This window comes from Microtus pennsylvanicus, chromosome 2 (genome assembly GCF_037038515.1).
Source record: "Microtus pennsylvanicus isolate mMicPen1 chromosome 2, mMicPen1.hap1, whole genome shotgun sequence".
Taxonomy (NCBI): domain Eukaryota; kingdom Metazoa; phylum Chordata; class Mammalia; order Rodentia; family Cricetidae; genus Microtus; species Microtus pennsylvanicus.
In genome coordinates, this window is record NC_134580.1 from 66,995,186 (window position 1) to 67,009,980 (window position 14,795).

General features: G+C 40.6%; 1 pseudogene; it reads right to left on the reverse strand.

Annotated features, from left to right (window-relative positions):
- Window positions 1-611: 611 nt before the first annotated feature.
- On the reverse strand, window positions 612-8,188 carry LOC142844858 (olfactory receptor 4F6-like; annotated as a pseudogene).
- Between the last annotated feature and the right edge of the window lie 6,607 nt (window positions 8,189-14,795).

The window sequence follows — 14,795 nt, forward strand, 5'->3', positions numbered from 1 at the left end:
CTGAAGGGGTAGAAAATTAATGATCAGAATAGTAAAAAAATCAGAGGAAGTAGAAACTAAGAATTAAATTTGAAAACAATCTCAAGATTGGAAAGATAAATAGGTTAAAAAAAATCACGTACCGATTTTTACAAGTTTATCATTATTGCATTCATCATTATACCCATGCAGTATTATTGGTGAGGAATGACATGCACAAACTTTAATTTTTTAGTACATATGTTTTTATTAAGATAGATGGTTCTATTTCATGTGTATGAGTGATTTGCTTGCAAGTATGCATGTATACCAATGAATGTTGCCTTTAGCAGAGGCCAGAAGTGGCAATTTGACTCATTTAAACTGGAATTACAGACAGTTGTGAACCTTCATGTGGGCTCTGGGAACCAATTCTTGGTCCTATGTAAAAACACTGACTGATCTAAACTATTGAGCAATCTCTCTAGTCCATCATGTCTCTTACAGAAACTATTTATTAGTTGGTATTTTACTTTTGGGGAAAGCAAGTGAAGGCATATCAAATTTTGGTACACAAAACATTCTGGATAAATACAACACAGTCAATGTAGCAATATCCATCTGAAATTCTAATATAATTTGTGTGCTTTATATTAAGAAATTTTATTGTAATTAATAAACTGACTACATTGTCTTCTCATTGCCACCTTCATCTCTTTATTCCTATGTGTATAGATCACTGGGTTTAGAAAAGGGGTAATAACTGCATCAAAGAGAGCAAGAAATTTATCTAGATGTGATGTTGGAAATGGCCACACGTAGAAGAAGATTATTGGTCCAAAGAACAAAATGACCACCATGACATGAGCTGACAGAGTGGAGAGGGCCTTAGATAAACTACCCAAAGATTTCTTTTGAACAGTCATCAAAATAAACACATAGGAGATGATCAGAATTAAAAAGGAGGCCACAGAAATGAACCCACTATTGGCAGTAACCATGAACCCCGAGGTGTATGTGTCCATACAAGCCAGTTTAATAAACCGAGGGAGGTCACAGAAAAAGCTGTCTAGTTCATTAGGGCCACAGAAGGGTAAGTCTATGACAAAAATCAACTGAGTCACTGAGTGGATGAAGCCAATAATCCAGGAAGCAACTAAAACCAAAATGCACTTTTTTGGACTCATGATAGTCAAGTAGTGCAGAGGTTTACATATGGCAACATATCGGTCAAAAGCCATGGCTATGAGCAGCACCATCTCAGTGCCTCCAACTGCATGGATTAGGAAGATCTGAGTGATACAGCCCCCAAAAGAGATGGTTTTGTGCCTTCTGAAAAGGTCTAAATCATTTTTGGTGCTGTGGAGGAGCTAAATATCAAGTCGAGAAAGGAAAGATTGGCTAAGAGGAAGTACATAGGGGACTGTAAATGGGGGTCTAAAGTCACAGTTAGCACAATGAGAAAATTCCCCAACAGACTTGCCACGTAGAACATACAGGAAAAGAGGAAGAGGAAGATCTGGGTTGTCCATGAGTTGGAGAGTCCCAGGAAGACAATTTCAGATACTACAGAGCAGTTTGCTTCACCCATTGACTCTTTTGGCTGTGACAACTCTCATGTCATCTGAAACAGGAGAGCAAGGAGAAACTCTGGTTTAGGACGAGCAATGCTTAATTGACAAAGTCACATGAATGATTAATATGCCGTTGGAGATAGTTTAAGTAAAAGCTTGGAGAATTCTGAGCACAGGAGAAATAGCCTTCTCCATGTAAGAATTCCCCAGTTGTTGACTCAATATGAAGTGGTCAGCCCTGAAATTATATACTTGCAAGTAACATTATATGTACTGAGCAGATTGTACTTATGTATTTATGAGTATATGTATGTAGAATCAATGAAAGGAAAGATGTCATGAGCTTGAAACAAAGCAAGGGGCAAATACATGGATGCAATCAGAGGGAGGTAAGTGACATAATTATAATTTCAAAATATAAAAAAATAAGATGTGCTTCTTCCAGGTCAAATAAATGCAATTAATATTCCTGACATAGACCGTTGTTAAAAAAAATACTAAACTAATTAACTCTTTCACTTACTTGGATAACATATTTCTTTTATTTTAAAAATCCAATTTTGTAGTCATATTTTTGAGTTGACTCTGAGCTAAAGGCTTTTTGGATATTAAATGTGAAGAAATTGTTAAGTGATGGTGGTATTCACAACTGGAACATTCTTTAATATATACTAATATTAAATATATGATTACATTAAATGCCCATATACACATTTCCAGGCAAGAGATGGGCATTTCTCTTATCTCTATATTGAGATGACAAGGTGAAAAAATGGGGCAAAGGATGCAGGTTTATGGCACTCATTGTGTGACTTGGAGAAATTAAAAAAGGGCATGAATACTCTGGAGCAGATTCTGTCTGATACTCAGTTGCGGAAAAAAAAATGATAAACATCAAGTGAAAGAGGCAACCAGAATGAGGGCAGTATGTCATGATCCTCCACACAGAAGTGAGAACGAACATGTCAGAGGATCTGGTGAGGACCTGTCTCTTTGTAGGTAAATACTCCTAAGTTCATTCACAACTAAACATATGGAAAAATAGCAACATAACAGCCTTTTATTATTATTTAGACAGGTATTTAAATATTTGACAAAATACAAGGTTTGGTGGAGAAGCAAGCATTCTCACATCTGTTAGCAGAGAAAGCAAGAGGTTAGGTTTCAAATGCCGTCTGAGTTTTTACATAAGTGTTTTTGCATTGGTTCAGCACTTATGTCTTTAAGATTGAAAATTCTAGAGTGTATTCATGTGTATGTTTCTGTGAATAAGGTAGACAGTGAAAGAACATTTTTTTTGTTATTTTGGCTAAAGTACTGTTTTCAAGCTCAATGTCTTGAAAATGCCTTCCATGAAAGTAGAGACATAACATTGACCAGCTGGAATAATGTCCACAAACAATGTCCACACTTGCTTATTACATTTTTACAAACTACAGTAACTTATTCCCTTTTAAACCATTGTTAACTTGAAAGTTTAAAAATTGCAATATTCTAAGAAGAGTTATTCACCTAGGTCCTGTGTCACATTAAACTTAATTTAAAAATCTGGAAATCAGCTGTGGACATAGTTGGTGGACTGTCGAGCTGGTTAATTCTCTGCATCTATTTAAATCTCAGTTCCCCAGGTGTGAAACTTGCTATTTGTTTCTCAGAATGACTATGCTTTAAAGGAGGGCAGAACTGGGACTGAAGCTGATGCTAGGACAGGGGTCGCTCTTCTCAAATTGACAAGGGGCATCATTGAGAGGCCAACATCCACAAACTCACTGAATGTAGAGAGTTTGAGCTCGTGCCTGTCTGGAGCCTTCACTTGTATGTTCTAGTCTCTCTGGTGAGGGAAGGTACTCTGAAGGGTACTGAAAGAGAAACATGGACACCAAACCAGTCACAAAATCCTCAATGTAAAATCTGTCCTGCTTGCCAGGTGTGCTGGGGCCATGGTGGCACAGAACTTGTGAGAAGAGCCAACCAATGTCTGATGTCAATGCCATGAGAGAGAGTCCATGCCTTATATTGTGTGGGATGGTTAAGAACCAGAGACTTAGGGCAGAATCAAAATGAATGGGGAAAATATCATTAAAATGATTACTAATAATATTCTTCTCTAATCATAGATTGATGCCTTGTTCAGTCAGTATCAGAGAAGCTTCCTCTGGTAGATGAGAGTGAGTGCTCAACCACAGCAGACAAAACGCAGGAGGAAGAGTCTAAATTGAGGGCCTCCATCAGGTCCGTCCCCTCTGCACTTGGGGAAGGGAAGAAAGATTGTAGGAATCAGAGAGGCTGGAGGATGCAAGGAGAGCATGAGCCACTGAACCAACTAAGTGGATGCATATGGCCTCAGAGAGACTGAAGTGGGAAGTATGGGGTTTGCACGGCTCCTCACCAGGTTCTCTGTGTGTGTTAAGGTGTTTTTGTGGGACTTTTAACACTGAGCGTGTATCTCTGACCCCTTTGCCTGCTCTTAGGACTCTCTTCTTTCACAGGGTTGCCTTGTCCAGCCTCCATTTGAGGGCTTTTGCCTCGTCTTATTGTACCTTGCTTTGTCATGTTTGGTTGGTGTCTCTTGGAACCTACTCCCTCCTGCAGGGAACCAAAGGCAGAGGGGACCTGGTGGAGAGGACCTGGGGAAGAAGAGAGGTGAGGGAGTGGGGAACAGTCGAGGGAGAGAAAACTGACAGGTTGCATTGTCTGAGAGCAGAAATACATCTTCATTTAACAAAAGGGCAGAAAAGTAGTTTAAATCTAATACTTCAGTGAAAACAGATTGAAGACTGAATAGTGTTTATTAATGAGGATTCAGACCTCAGTTCCACTGTCTTACCTGTGTTCATCTGAGTGCAAGAGTCTGTGCTCACACTTCCGCTGCTATGTGTGAAGTGTAACAGGAAATGCCTCAGGGTTCTCTACAGAGTAGGGCATTCCCTCCTGTGCTCAGGGCAGCTCATCCTTTCCTGGGCCAACATCAACAGGCAATGGACTTTAAATCATGTGAAATTAGCATCGATGGAGCAGGCTGATAATGCTAGAGTTTTTGTTAAAATCACAAGTCAACATTTGAAACAGATCAGGAAAAGACTGGCTATTTACTTTTTCTTTTCAATTATTAAAAGATGTTGAAGTAAATTAGAAGTTTCTGGATAGTGCTGAAAAATTTCCTCAAGAGTTCAATATAATCACCAGAAGCTTCTCCACTGTATCCTCTTCCTGGGATGTACAGAGAGAGGTCAGGACATTGCTCAGTGTCCTAGAAGTTATGTAGAGAGGACATTAGACCTGCATGCTTTTACATGAGTCCTTAGTGCTCCTGGGACAGACTGGAAGGCTACTATCACCCTAGTGAAACTTTGCTGCATGTTTGTGACAGTCTTTTGATTCTAAACTAAGATAACAAAGGTCCACGAAGGGTGAGGACTCTGCTTAAGCCTTAGAACAAACTGTTGGAAAATCTGAGTAAGTGTGTTTCCCTCTTGGTCTCATCAGTCCAGATTTATTTATTATTTCATTCCACCTCCTTATTTTTCTATGATTGTCCTATACTTTGTGTCCTGCCTGTGGATCAAGGAATCACAATACATTACTTGGATGAAATTTTAAGAAGAGAAGGTTTTGAAGGTTTTATCACATAGTATAAATCAAGTTTTAATCAATTGTTTGCCAATCATCCCATATTGATGATACAATATGAGAATGTCTCTTAACAGCTTATTGTATATCTATATAAATATTGTATTTACAGTTAGAATTCAGCCCTTCAACATATCTATCTATCTATCTACCATCTATCTATCTATCTATCTATCTATCTATCTATCATCTATCTATCTATCTATCTATCTATCTATCTATCTATCTATCTATCTATCTATATGAACCCTAGCTTCTTTACTGTTTTCCAAAATTATTGATATTTTTCCCACCTGGCTACACTTCAATTCTTATTTTATTCCCTTTGTGGAACACACATGTAAGACTTCCATGAAAATGCCACTGGAGGAATATCTACCATGTTGAACACCTCATGGCTTTGCTCATTCCTCTGATTTGTATATTTTACTTGATATGTTGCAATTTCCACATTGAATTTATTTTTATAGTTGATTAGGTTTTTCTTCTGCTCAATGTGTTTCCATTGAATTTCTGATTTTCTTCAAAGATAGTTCTATCAGTGGGATAGACAGAGGTGCAAGGAAGTGCTGGATAGGTAGGTCAGAACGAGCAAACACACACACACACACACGTATGATCACAGCCACATGCGTGTGCACTTACACAAAGTTCAAAAGTCAGCATCTGAGTCTTGCTGTGAGCCTATTGCTATTGCACTGCTGTATAAAAAAGGAACAAGTCGGGCCATTGAAAACGTGGTACTGCTGACAGAAGAGGACAGGAGAGCGATTGAATTAATTTCGTGGGGCTGTCGTAACAAACTCCCATGAACTGAGTTGCTTGAAACAGCAGAAATGTGCACCTGACCAGTGATCCCACTGCTGCCAATATCACCACCTCCATTCCATGTTGACCACCACTACCCACTCCCATGCAGCTGCTACCACCACCATCACCGCCGCTGCCACCATGGCTGCCTATATCCCTGTACTTTCTGTCCATTGAATGCACATCAATCTCCAATTATTTCTCAATTCTGTGGTCTCGATCCCTGGAACCAACATCTGTCGGGAGAGAGGTTTGTTTTTAGCTTGGTGTTTTATACAGCATATTCAGTTCACTGGGGTCCGTGACAGCCTGGTGGTGGAAGTTGGCCAGTACACAGAGGCGCACTGTGGCCACTTCTGTTTACATCTTGGCAGCTCAGAAGAGAGAGCTCAGGCTGGAGCTACAGGTGGATGTAACCTTTAAGGTGTCCTGCCGCCCATTTCTGCTAGCCAGGCTGCAAGTTGCAAAGGCCCCAGCGCTTCCTAAGCAGTGCCAGCTAGCTGGAGATGGAGTTCAAGCACAGAAGCCTGTGTGTCAGGGTATTTCACACTTAATCCACAGCACCTGTGCTTTCAAGGAGGTTCTGAAGGGCAGTAACTACTGCTAGGCACAGCATGGTTTCTACACATAAAAGTGAAGTGTGGAAATTCATTATGACTCCATCTAGAAGCTCCCGTCGCATTTTTCAAGGGTTCTGACCCCTGATCTGGGCAGGGTAAATTTAAGGGAAAGCCCTCTTTTTTTGGGGGGGGGGGAGTAGGGGGAAGACAAGGGAAAGAGGAAGAAGGAGGGTAAATCTAAACAAAGTGTGATGATTCATATGCATGAAAATGTCATAAAGACCCCCCTTTTTGTACCCTCACTGACAAAAATTAATAACAAAATATAACCTCAAGTTCAGGGATAGAGAAAACTAGTTTGGAGAAGAGTGTGTGTTAGGTGGATTGAAGCCAGCAGTATGTATCTCATTTGCTTTGGGGATCATATGTATTTTCTGTTTATTTCAGAGGTAAGTTAAAACAAGGAACAAAACTCTCCTGAGGAGCTGTTTTGTTAATTTTTAAATTTAGTTAAGAATATGAAGTGAATCATATGTAATAGACACCACTCTAGGAATAAGCACAAAAGATAGACGGCCTTACCTGGAATTTGGAATGTGGACTCCTCATCTCATGTCATTTTTTAAAAAAAATTTATTTATTTATTTAGTATGTATACAGTGTTCTGTCTGTCTGTATGCTTGCTCACCAGAAGAGGGCACCAGATCTCATTATAGATGGCTGTGAGCCACCATGTGGTTGCTGGGAACTGAACTCAGGACCTCTGGAGGAGCAGTCTGTGCTTTTAACTTCTGAGCCACCTCTCCAGCCCCCCCCCATGTTATTTTTAATATATTTATGTTGAACTATTTTTGAAATCTTGATAATGGAAGCCACTCACTTAATAACAGTCTTGATTCTTTTTAGGGGATGAAATGGTTGGATTTTTCTTTGTGGTGTTAAATATTAATTATAGCACACCTTTTTCTACTTTCTAGGTATCTTAGAGTATCCTTGGAGGAGTTTGAGTTAGGAGAAAAACATCTGTTAAATTTTATTCTCAGGGGCTGGAGAGATGGCTCAGCGGTGAAGAGCACTGCTTGCTCTTCCAAAGGTCCTGAGTTCAATTCCTGGCAACCACATGGTGGCTCACAACCATCTGGAATGAGGTCTGGTGCCCTCTTCTGGCCTGCAGATATACACACAGACAGAATATTGTATACATAATAAATAAATAAATATTAAAAAATTATTCTCAACACCTTAAAATATTTAATATGGACTTGGGATGAGAGTTGAAGTTTTGGTTTGGTTTTTTGAGACAGGGTTTCTCTGGCTCTGTTGGAATGTTGTTTTGTAGACCAGCCTGGCCACGAACTCATGGGGATCCATCTGCCTCTGCCTCTTGAATACTGGTATTAAAGGATAGCACCATCACTGTCTGGTTGGGAGCTGAAGTTTTAAAAAGGGAGGGAGCATCTACACAAGGGTACACGAGAACTGGAGAAGGAGAATCCATCTCCGTGTTCTAAGTGTGTCGTAAGATGGTTACATCAGTTTCATCTTCTGGTGTTTGAGAAACTCAGACTAAAACAAACAAGCAAACAAACAAAAAATAAAAACAAACGAACAAACAGAACCCCTCCAAAACAGTAACTGTTGTGAACTCTTGATCATCCTTTATTCCTCCAGGAGTCAACTCAAACCAGAGTCCTGGAATAATGGTCCCTGATCACTGTCTTTGAGTGGCTACTAAGTTTTCCATTTGCAGCGAACTTTGAAAAACATGAAAACAGTAAAGAACAAAGGGTCTTGGACTAGAGAGATGGCTCAGAGGTTAAGAGCACTGGCCGCTCTTGAGTTAAATTCCCAGCAACCACACGGCTGCTGTCAACCTTCTATAATGAGATCTGGTGCCCTCTTCTGGCACACAGTCACAAATGCAGGCAGGACACTGTTTACAAAATAAATAAACCTTAAAAAAAAAAAGCATATGGTCTTTCCTAATTAAGAAGTACTGAAGTCACGGATGGTAATGCCTCCAGAAGATCCTTTATTGTATAGGATTGTTTTGGCTATCCTGGGTTTTTTGTTTTTCCATATAAAGTTGATTATTGTCCTCTCCAGATCTGTGAAGAATTTTGATGGGATCTTGATGGGGATTGCATTGAATCTATAAATTGCCTTTGGTAGAATTGCCATTTTTACTATGTTGATCCTCCCAATCCAAGAGCAAGGGATGTCCATCCATTTTTTGGTATCCTCTTCAATTTCTTTCTTCAATGCCTTAAAGTTCTTGTCAAATAGATCTTTCACTTCCTTGGTTAGATTTACCCCAAGATATTTTATGCTGTTTGTGGCTATCGTGAATGGAGAAGCTTCTCTGATTTCCCTCTCTGCTTCCATATCCTTTGAGTATAGGAGGGCGACTGATTTTTTGGAGTTGATCTTGTATCCTGCCACATTACTAAAGCTGTTTATCAGCTGTAAAAGTTCTTTGGTGGAATTTTGGGGGTCGCTTATGTACACTATCATATCATCTGCGAATAACGAAAGTTTAACTTCTTCCTTTCCAATTCGAATCCCCTTGATCCCATTATGCTGTCTTATTGCTATTGCTAGAACTTCCAGCACTATATTGAAGAGGTATGGCGAAAGTGGGCAGCCTTGTCGTGTTCCTAAGTTAAGCGGGATGGCTTTGAGTTTCTCTCCATTTAATTTGATGTTAGCTGTCGGCTTGCTGTATATAGCTTTTATTATATTTAGGTATGACCCTTGTATCCCTAATCTCTCCAAGACTTTTAACATAAATGGATGTTGAATTTTGTCGAATGCTTTTTCAGCATCTAATGAAATGATCATATGGTTTTTTCTTTCAGTTTATTTATATGATGGATTACATTGATAGATTTTCGTATGTTGAACCAGCCCTGCATCTCAGGAATGAAGCCTACTAGATCATAATGGATAATTTTTCGGATGTGTTCTTGGATTCGGTTTGCCAGTATTTTGTTGAGGATTTTTGCGTCGATATTCATGAGTGAGATCGGCCTGTAATTCTCTTTCCTGGTTGAGTCTTTGTGTGGTTTTGGTATCAGAGTAACTGTAGCTTCATAAAAGGAATTTGGTAATGACCCTTCTGTTTCTATATTGTGGAATGCATTGAGGAGTATAGGTATTAGGTCTTCTTGGAAGTTCTGGTAGAATTCCGCATTGAAACCATCTGGCCCTGGGCTTTTTTTCCGAGCTACAGTAATGAAAACAGGGTGGTACTGCCATAAAAACAGAGAAGTCGACCAATGGAATCGTATAGAAGACCCGGACTTTATCCCACAAACCTATGAACACCTCATTTTCGATAAAGGAGCTAAAAGTATACATTGGAAGAAAGAAAGCATCTTCAACAAATGGTGCTGGCACAACTGGATGTCAACTTGTAGAAGAATGAAAATAGACCCATATCTATCACCGTGCACAAAACTCAAGTCCAAATGGATTAAAGACCTCAATATCAGCCCGAAAACACTGAATCTGATAGAAGAGAAAGTGGGCAATACCCTACAACAGATGGGCACAGGCGATCGCTTCTTAGGTATAACCCCAGAAGCACAGACATTAGGGGCAACATTGAATAAATGGGACCTACTGAAACTGAGAAGCTTTGTAAAGCAAAGGACACTGTCACTAAGACACAAAGGCAACCTACTGACTGGGAGAAGATCTTCACCAACCCCGCAACAGACAAAGGTCTGATCTCCAAAATATATAGAGAACTCAAGAAACTAGACTTTAAAAGGCTAATTAACCCAATTAAAAAATGGGGCGCTGAACTGAACAGAGAATTCTCAACAGAAGAAGTTCAAATGGCCAAAAGACACTTAAGGTCATGCTCAACCTCCTTAGCGATCAGGGAAATGCAAATCAAAACAACTTTGAGATATCATCTTACACCTGTAAGATTGGCTAAAGTCAAAAACACCAAGGATAGCCTTTGCTGGAGAGGCTGTGGAGGAAGGGGTACCCTCATCCATTGCTGGTGGGAATGCAATCTTGTGCAACCACTGTGGAAGTCAGTGTTTCGGTTTCTCAGGAAATTCGGGATCAACCTACCCCTGGACCCAGCAATACCACTCTTGGGAATTTACCCAAGAGATGTTCTATCACATGTCAAAAGCATTTGTTCAACTATGTTCATAGCAGTATTATTTGTAATAGCCAGAATCTGGAAACAACCTAGATGCCCTTCAATGGAAGAATGGATGAAGAAAGTATGGAATATATACACACTAGAGTACTACGCTGCTGTAAAAAACAATGACTTCTCGAATTTTGCATGCAAATGGATGGAAATAGAAAACACTATGCTGAGTGAGGTATCCCAGACCCAAAAAGATGAACATGGGATGTACTCACTCATAATTGGTTTCTAGCCATAAATAGGGCTCACGGAGTCTACAATAGGCGAATCTAAAGAAGCTAAGTAAGAAGGTGAACCCAAGGAAAAACATATAGTTATCCTCTTGGATAAGGGAAGTAGACAAAATTGCCGGGGAGAAAAGTGGGATCTTGGGGGTGGGGTGGGATGGGGGTTAGGGGAGATGGGGAGAGAAAAGGTAGAAGGGAAGGAGGGGGGAGTTAGGGAAACAGGAGGATCGGGATAAAGGAAGGTTGGATAGGGGAGCACGGAACCACAATTCTTAGTTAAGGGACCCACTTTAGGGTGGGCAGGGGACCTGACCCTAGAGGGGCTCCCAGGTGCCCAAGCTGAGGTCCCCAGTTAGTTTCCTGGGCAGCTGAGGATAGGGAACCTGAAATGACCCTACCCTAGAGCAATACTGACGAATATATTGCATATCATCCTAGAACTTGCATCTGGCGATGGATGGAGATAGAGACAGAGACCCACACTGGAGCACTGGACTGAGCTCCCAAGGTCCCAATGAGGAGCAGAAAGAGTGAGAACATGAGCAAAGATGTCGGGACCACGAGGAGTGCACCCACCCACTGAGACAGTGGAGATGATCTACTGGGAGCTCACCAAGGCCAGCTGGACTGTTACCAGAAAAAGCATGGGATACAACTGGACTCTCAGAACATGGCGAACAATGAGGGCTGATGAGACGCCAAGGACATTGGCACGCGGTTTTGATCCTACGCAATGTGCTGGCTTGGTGGGAGCCTAGCCAGGCTGGATGTTCACCTTCCTAGATATGGATGGAGGGGGGAGGACCTAGGACTTACCACAGGGCAGGGAACCCTGACAGCCTTTTGGACTGGAAAGGGAGGGGGAGAGGAGTGGGGGGAAGGGGAGAGGGGTGGGAGGAGGGGGAGAAGAGTGGGAGGAGGGGGAGAAGTGTGGGAGGAGGGGGAGGGAAATGGGAGGCTGGTGGGAGGAGGTGGAAATTTGTTTTTTTTTCTTTTTTTTATCCTCCTTTTATCAATAAAAAAATTAAAAAAAAAGAAGTACTGCCGTTGTCTGGCGGTGTTCTTTTGGAGTGCACTAACATTTCCTGGGAATAATGATATGAATTTGTGTGGCTATAGTGACGGACCGTCGTTCAAAATAAACGGTTTTGAATTTGGTACTACAACCCTGCTCATGGGGGCGTTGTTCAGCAACTTCTTTTCTGAACACACACCCACTTCGCTCACAAGCCTGTCTAATTTCTGCTGCCTGGAAGCCATTCCCACCTACTACTTCTTAGTCACCAGGGTTTCTGTTTTCTGGTGGCTAAAGAGCTCTGCTTCGTGTCCTCTTCCTTTTATCTCAGACATTGCTATTTGTGTTTTGGTGAGAGAGCCAAGAACAAGCACCAGAGCACAGGGAAGAACTAGATTTAGGACTGTGTGTGTGGGTGGATGCGGGGATTGGAGGTGCTGATACAGGGTGTGGGAAGGGTCAATGAAGAGACCCGTGTTCATAGGGCCTAGCTCAGCACCTGGCATCAAGTAACTGCTTCACAACTATTCGTTGAAAGCTAAGTTATAGTTATTGATTTTCATGCTCTGTTTTGCAAAAATTATTTGTTTTCTCACAATCAGCATAAACAGAATATAAGATGCAAAAGAATCAAAACCAGGAAAAATATACCTAAGGATGAATACGTAAGTTAAAAGATGAATTAAAAGAAAATCCTGAGTTATTCCAAAAACCTACTTTACTGAGGCATAGTCTATTCTGAGTTTTTTTTAAAGAAGTTTTTATTGTTACATGGCTGGAGAGATGACTGTGTGTGGTTAAGAGTGTTTACCGCTATCACCAAGACTCTTGAGTTCATTCTGCCAGCATTCAGGTTTTGGTAACTATAAATAATGCCATGGTGCTTGTGTATAGGCTTTTATATGGAGGAACTCACATCTGATGCCTTCGACGTCTGCAGCACCAGCACTCATGTGCGCATGCACAGACAGATAGAAATACAAACACGATTAAGAACAATACATCTTAATTTTTCTATTACATGCATTTATTTATTCTGTGAGTGTGCCAGCAGAATGCCATATAGAGGCCAGCGGACAGTTTGTGTGAGTTCATTCTCTTCTACCATGTGGGTTCCAGGAAGCCTTCTTGCTATAGTCTGTCACTTTCAAATTTACCTTTTTACAAAAAGTTCACAGTAAATTTCAACTTTTCAAAGAGCTCTGTGTATCCTTCCCAGGTCCTCTAAGGACTACAGCTTTCATAACTACAGTGTCATAATAAACTCGGGAAACCAGCCTTGTTGGTAAATGTGTATGGTTCTTTCTTATTTTGCCTTTTTGTGGGTTTGGGAGCCAGGGATTTCAACTTGGGTCACCTGCAGTATCAGTGTGCACTCTTAATTACTGGTCCATCTTTCTAACCACATAATAATAAATACTTTTTAATGAAAGAGTCGACTGCACTGGTAAAGTCAGTTTTTAGAACAACCCAGGGTCTTAAAATCCACCTCAGCTTATTTCCTTGCCCTTATCCATGCTTCGCTGGTCCCACACCCAGCCAGGATGCACATCTGTCTGTCTCCCCAAGGATCTCTTTATACTTCCTGCTTGTAGTCACAGCTGTCCTCCCCTCCCACCTCCCCTTATCCGGGCAGCCACTAGCTGGATTAGTCTGTTTTTCATCCCTGGAATTTGTCATATTAAGAATGTTGTATGAATAGATCACACAGATAGGATTATGTTTATGCCTCTTGGCTTGTTTTTCACTTAGTGTAATGCTCTCCAGAGCTATGTTCTTCAGTACTGAATTTATTTTCTTTTGTTACCATTTGGTATTCCACAAAATAGAATTTATCACAGTTTATTCAACTGTGCACAGAATAATGAGCTCGTGGTTGTTGCCAGGTTTTGGTAACTATAAATAAAGCCATGGTGCTTGTATACAGGCTTTTATATGGAGGTAATTTTCACTGGCTTGTGTAGCAGATATATATATATTGTGCTACTTTGAGACAGGCTCTGTATATGTAGTACATGTAAAACTCAAGTTTACTGTCAGATCAGGCTGACTTTGAACTTGTGATCCTCTCTGCCCAGGCTCCCAAATAATTTGGATTGGTATGTTTAGTTTTATATGAAATTGTCCAACTGTGGTCATTCTTTTATGTTCCTTTTCCCAACAATCCAGTTGTTCTATGTCTTTGACAGTCTTTGGTATTGAGTTTCTTTTCTTTTCTTTCTTTCTTTCTTTCTTTCTTTCTTTCTTTCTTTCTTTCTTTCTTTTTGCTTCTTTGAGACAGGATTTCTCTATGTTGCCATGGCTGTCCTGAAACTCACTCTGTAGACCATGCTGGTCTTAAACTCATAGAGATCTGCCTGCCTGTTGGTAGAGGCTGCTTGTTTGTTCCTGGCTGCCCAGATCCAAAATAAACACATAGAAACTATATTATTTGCAATACTGTTTGGCCAATAGCTTAAGCATATTTTTAGCTAGTTCTTATATGTTAAATTAAAACCCATTTCTATTAATCTGTATATTGCCACGTGACTGTGTCTTACTGGCAACGTTCTGACATATCTGTCTCCAGCAGCAGCTATGTAGTTTCTTTCCTATTCAGCCTACTTTCTCCCAGCATTCAGTTTAGTTTTCCTGCCTAGCTCTATTTTGCCCTATCACAGGCCAAAGCAGTTACTTTATTCATTAACCAATAAAAGCAACACATTTACAGAAGGACTTCCCACATCACCTGTCTCTGCCTCCTGAGTGCTGGGATTAAAGGCGTGTAGCACCACTGCCTGGTTGCATTTATTTTTTTATTTTTCCTTTCCTCCCCTCTTCTCCCATCCCCTTCCTTCCCTCCCT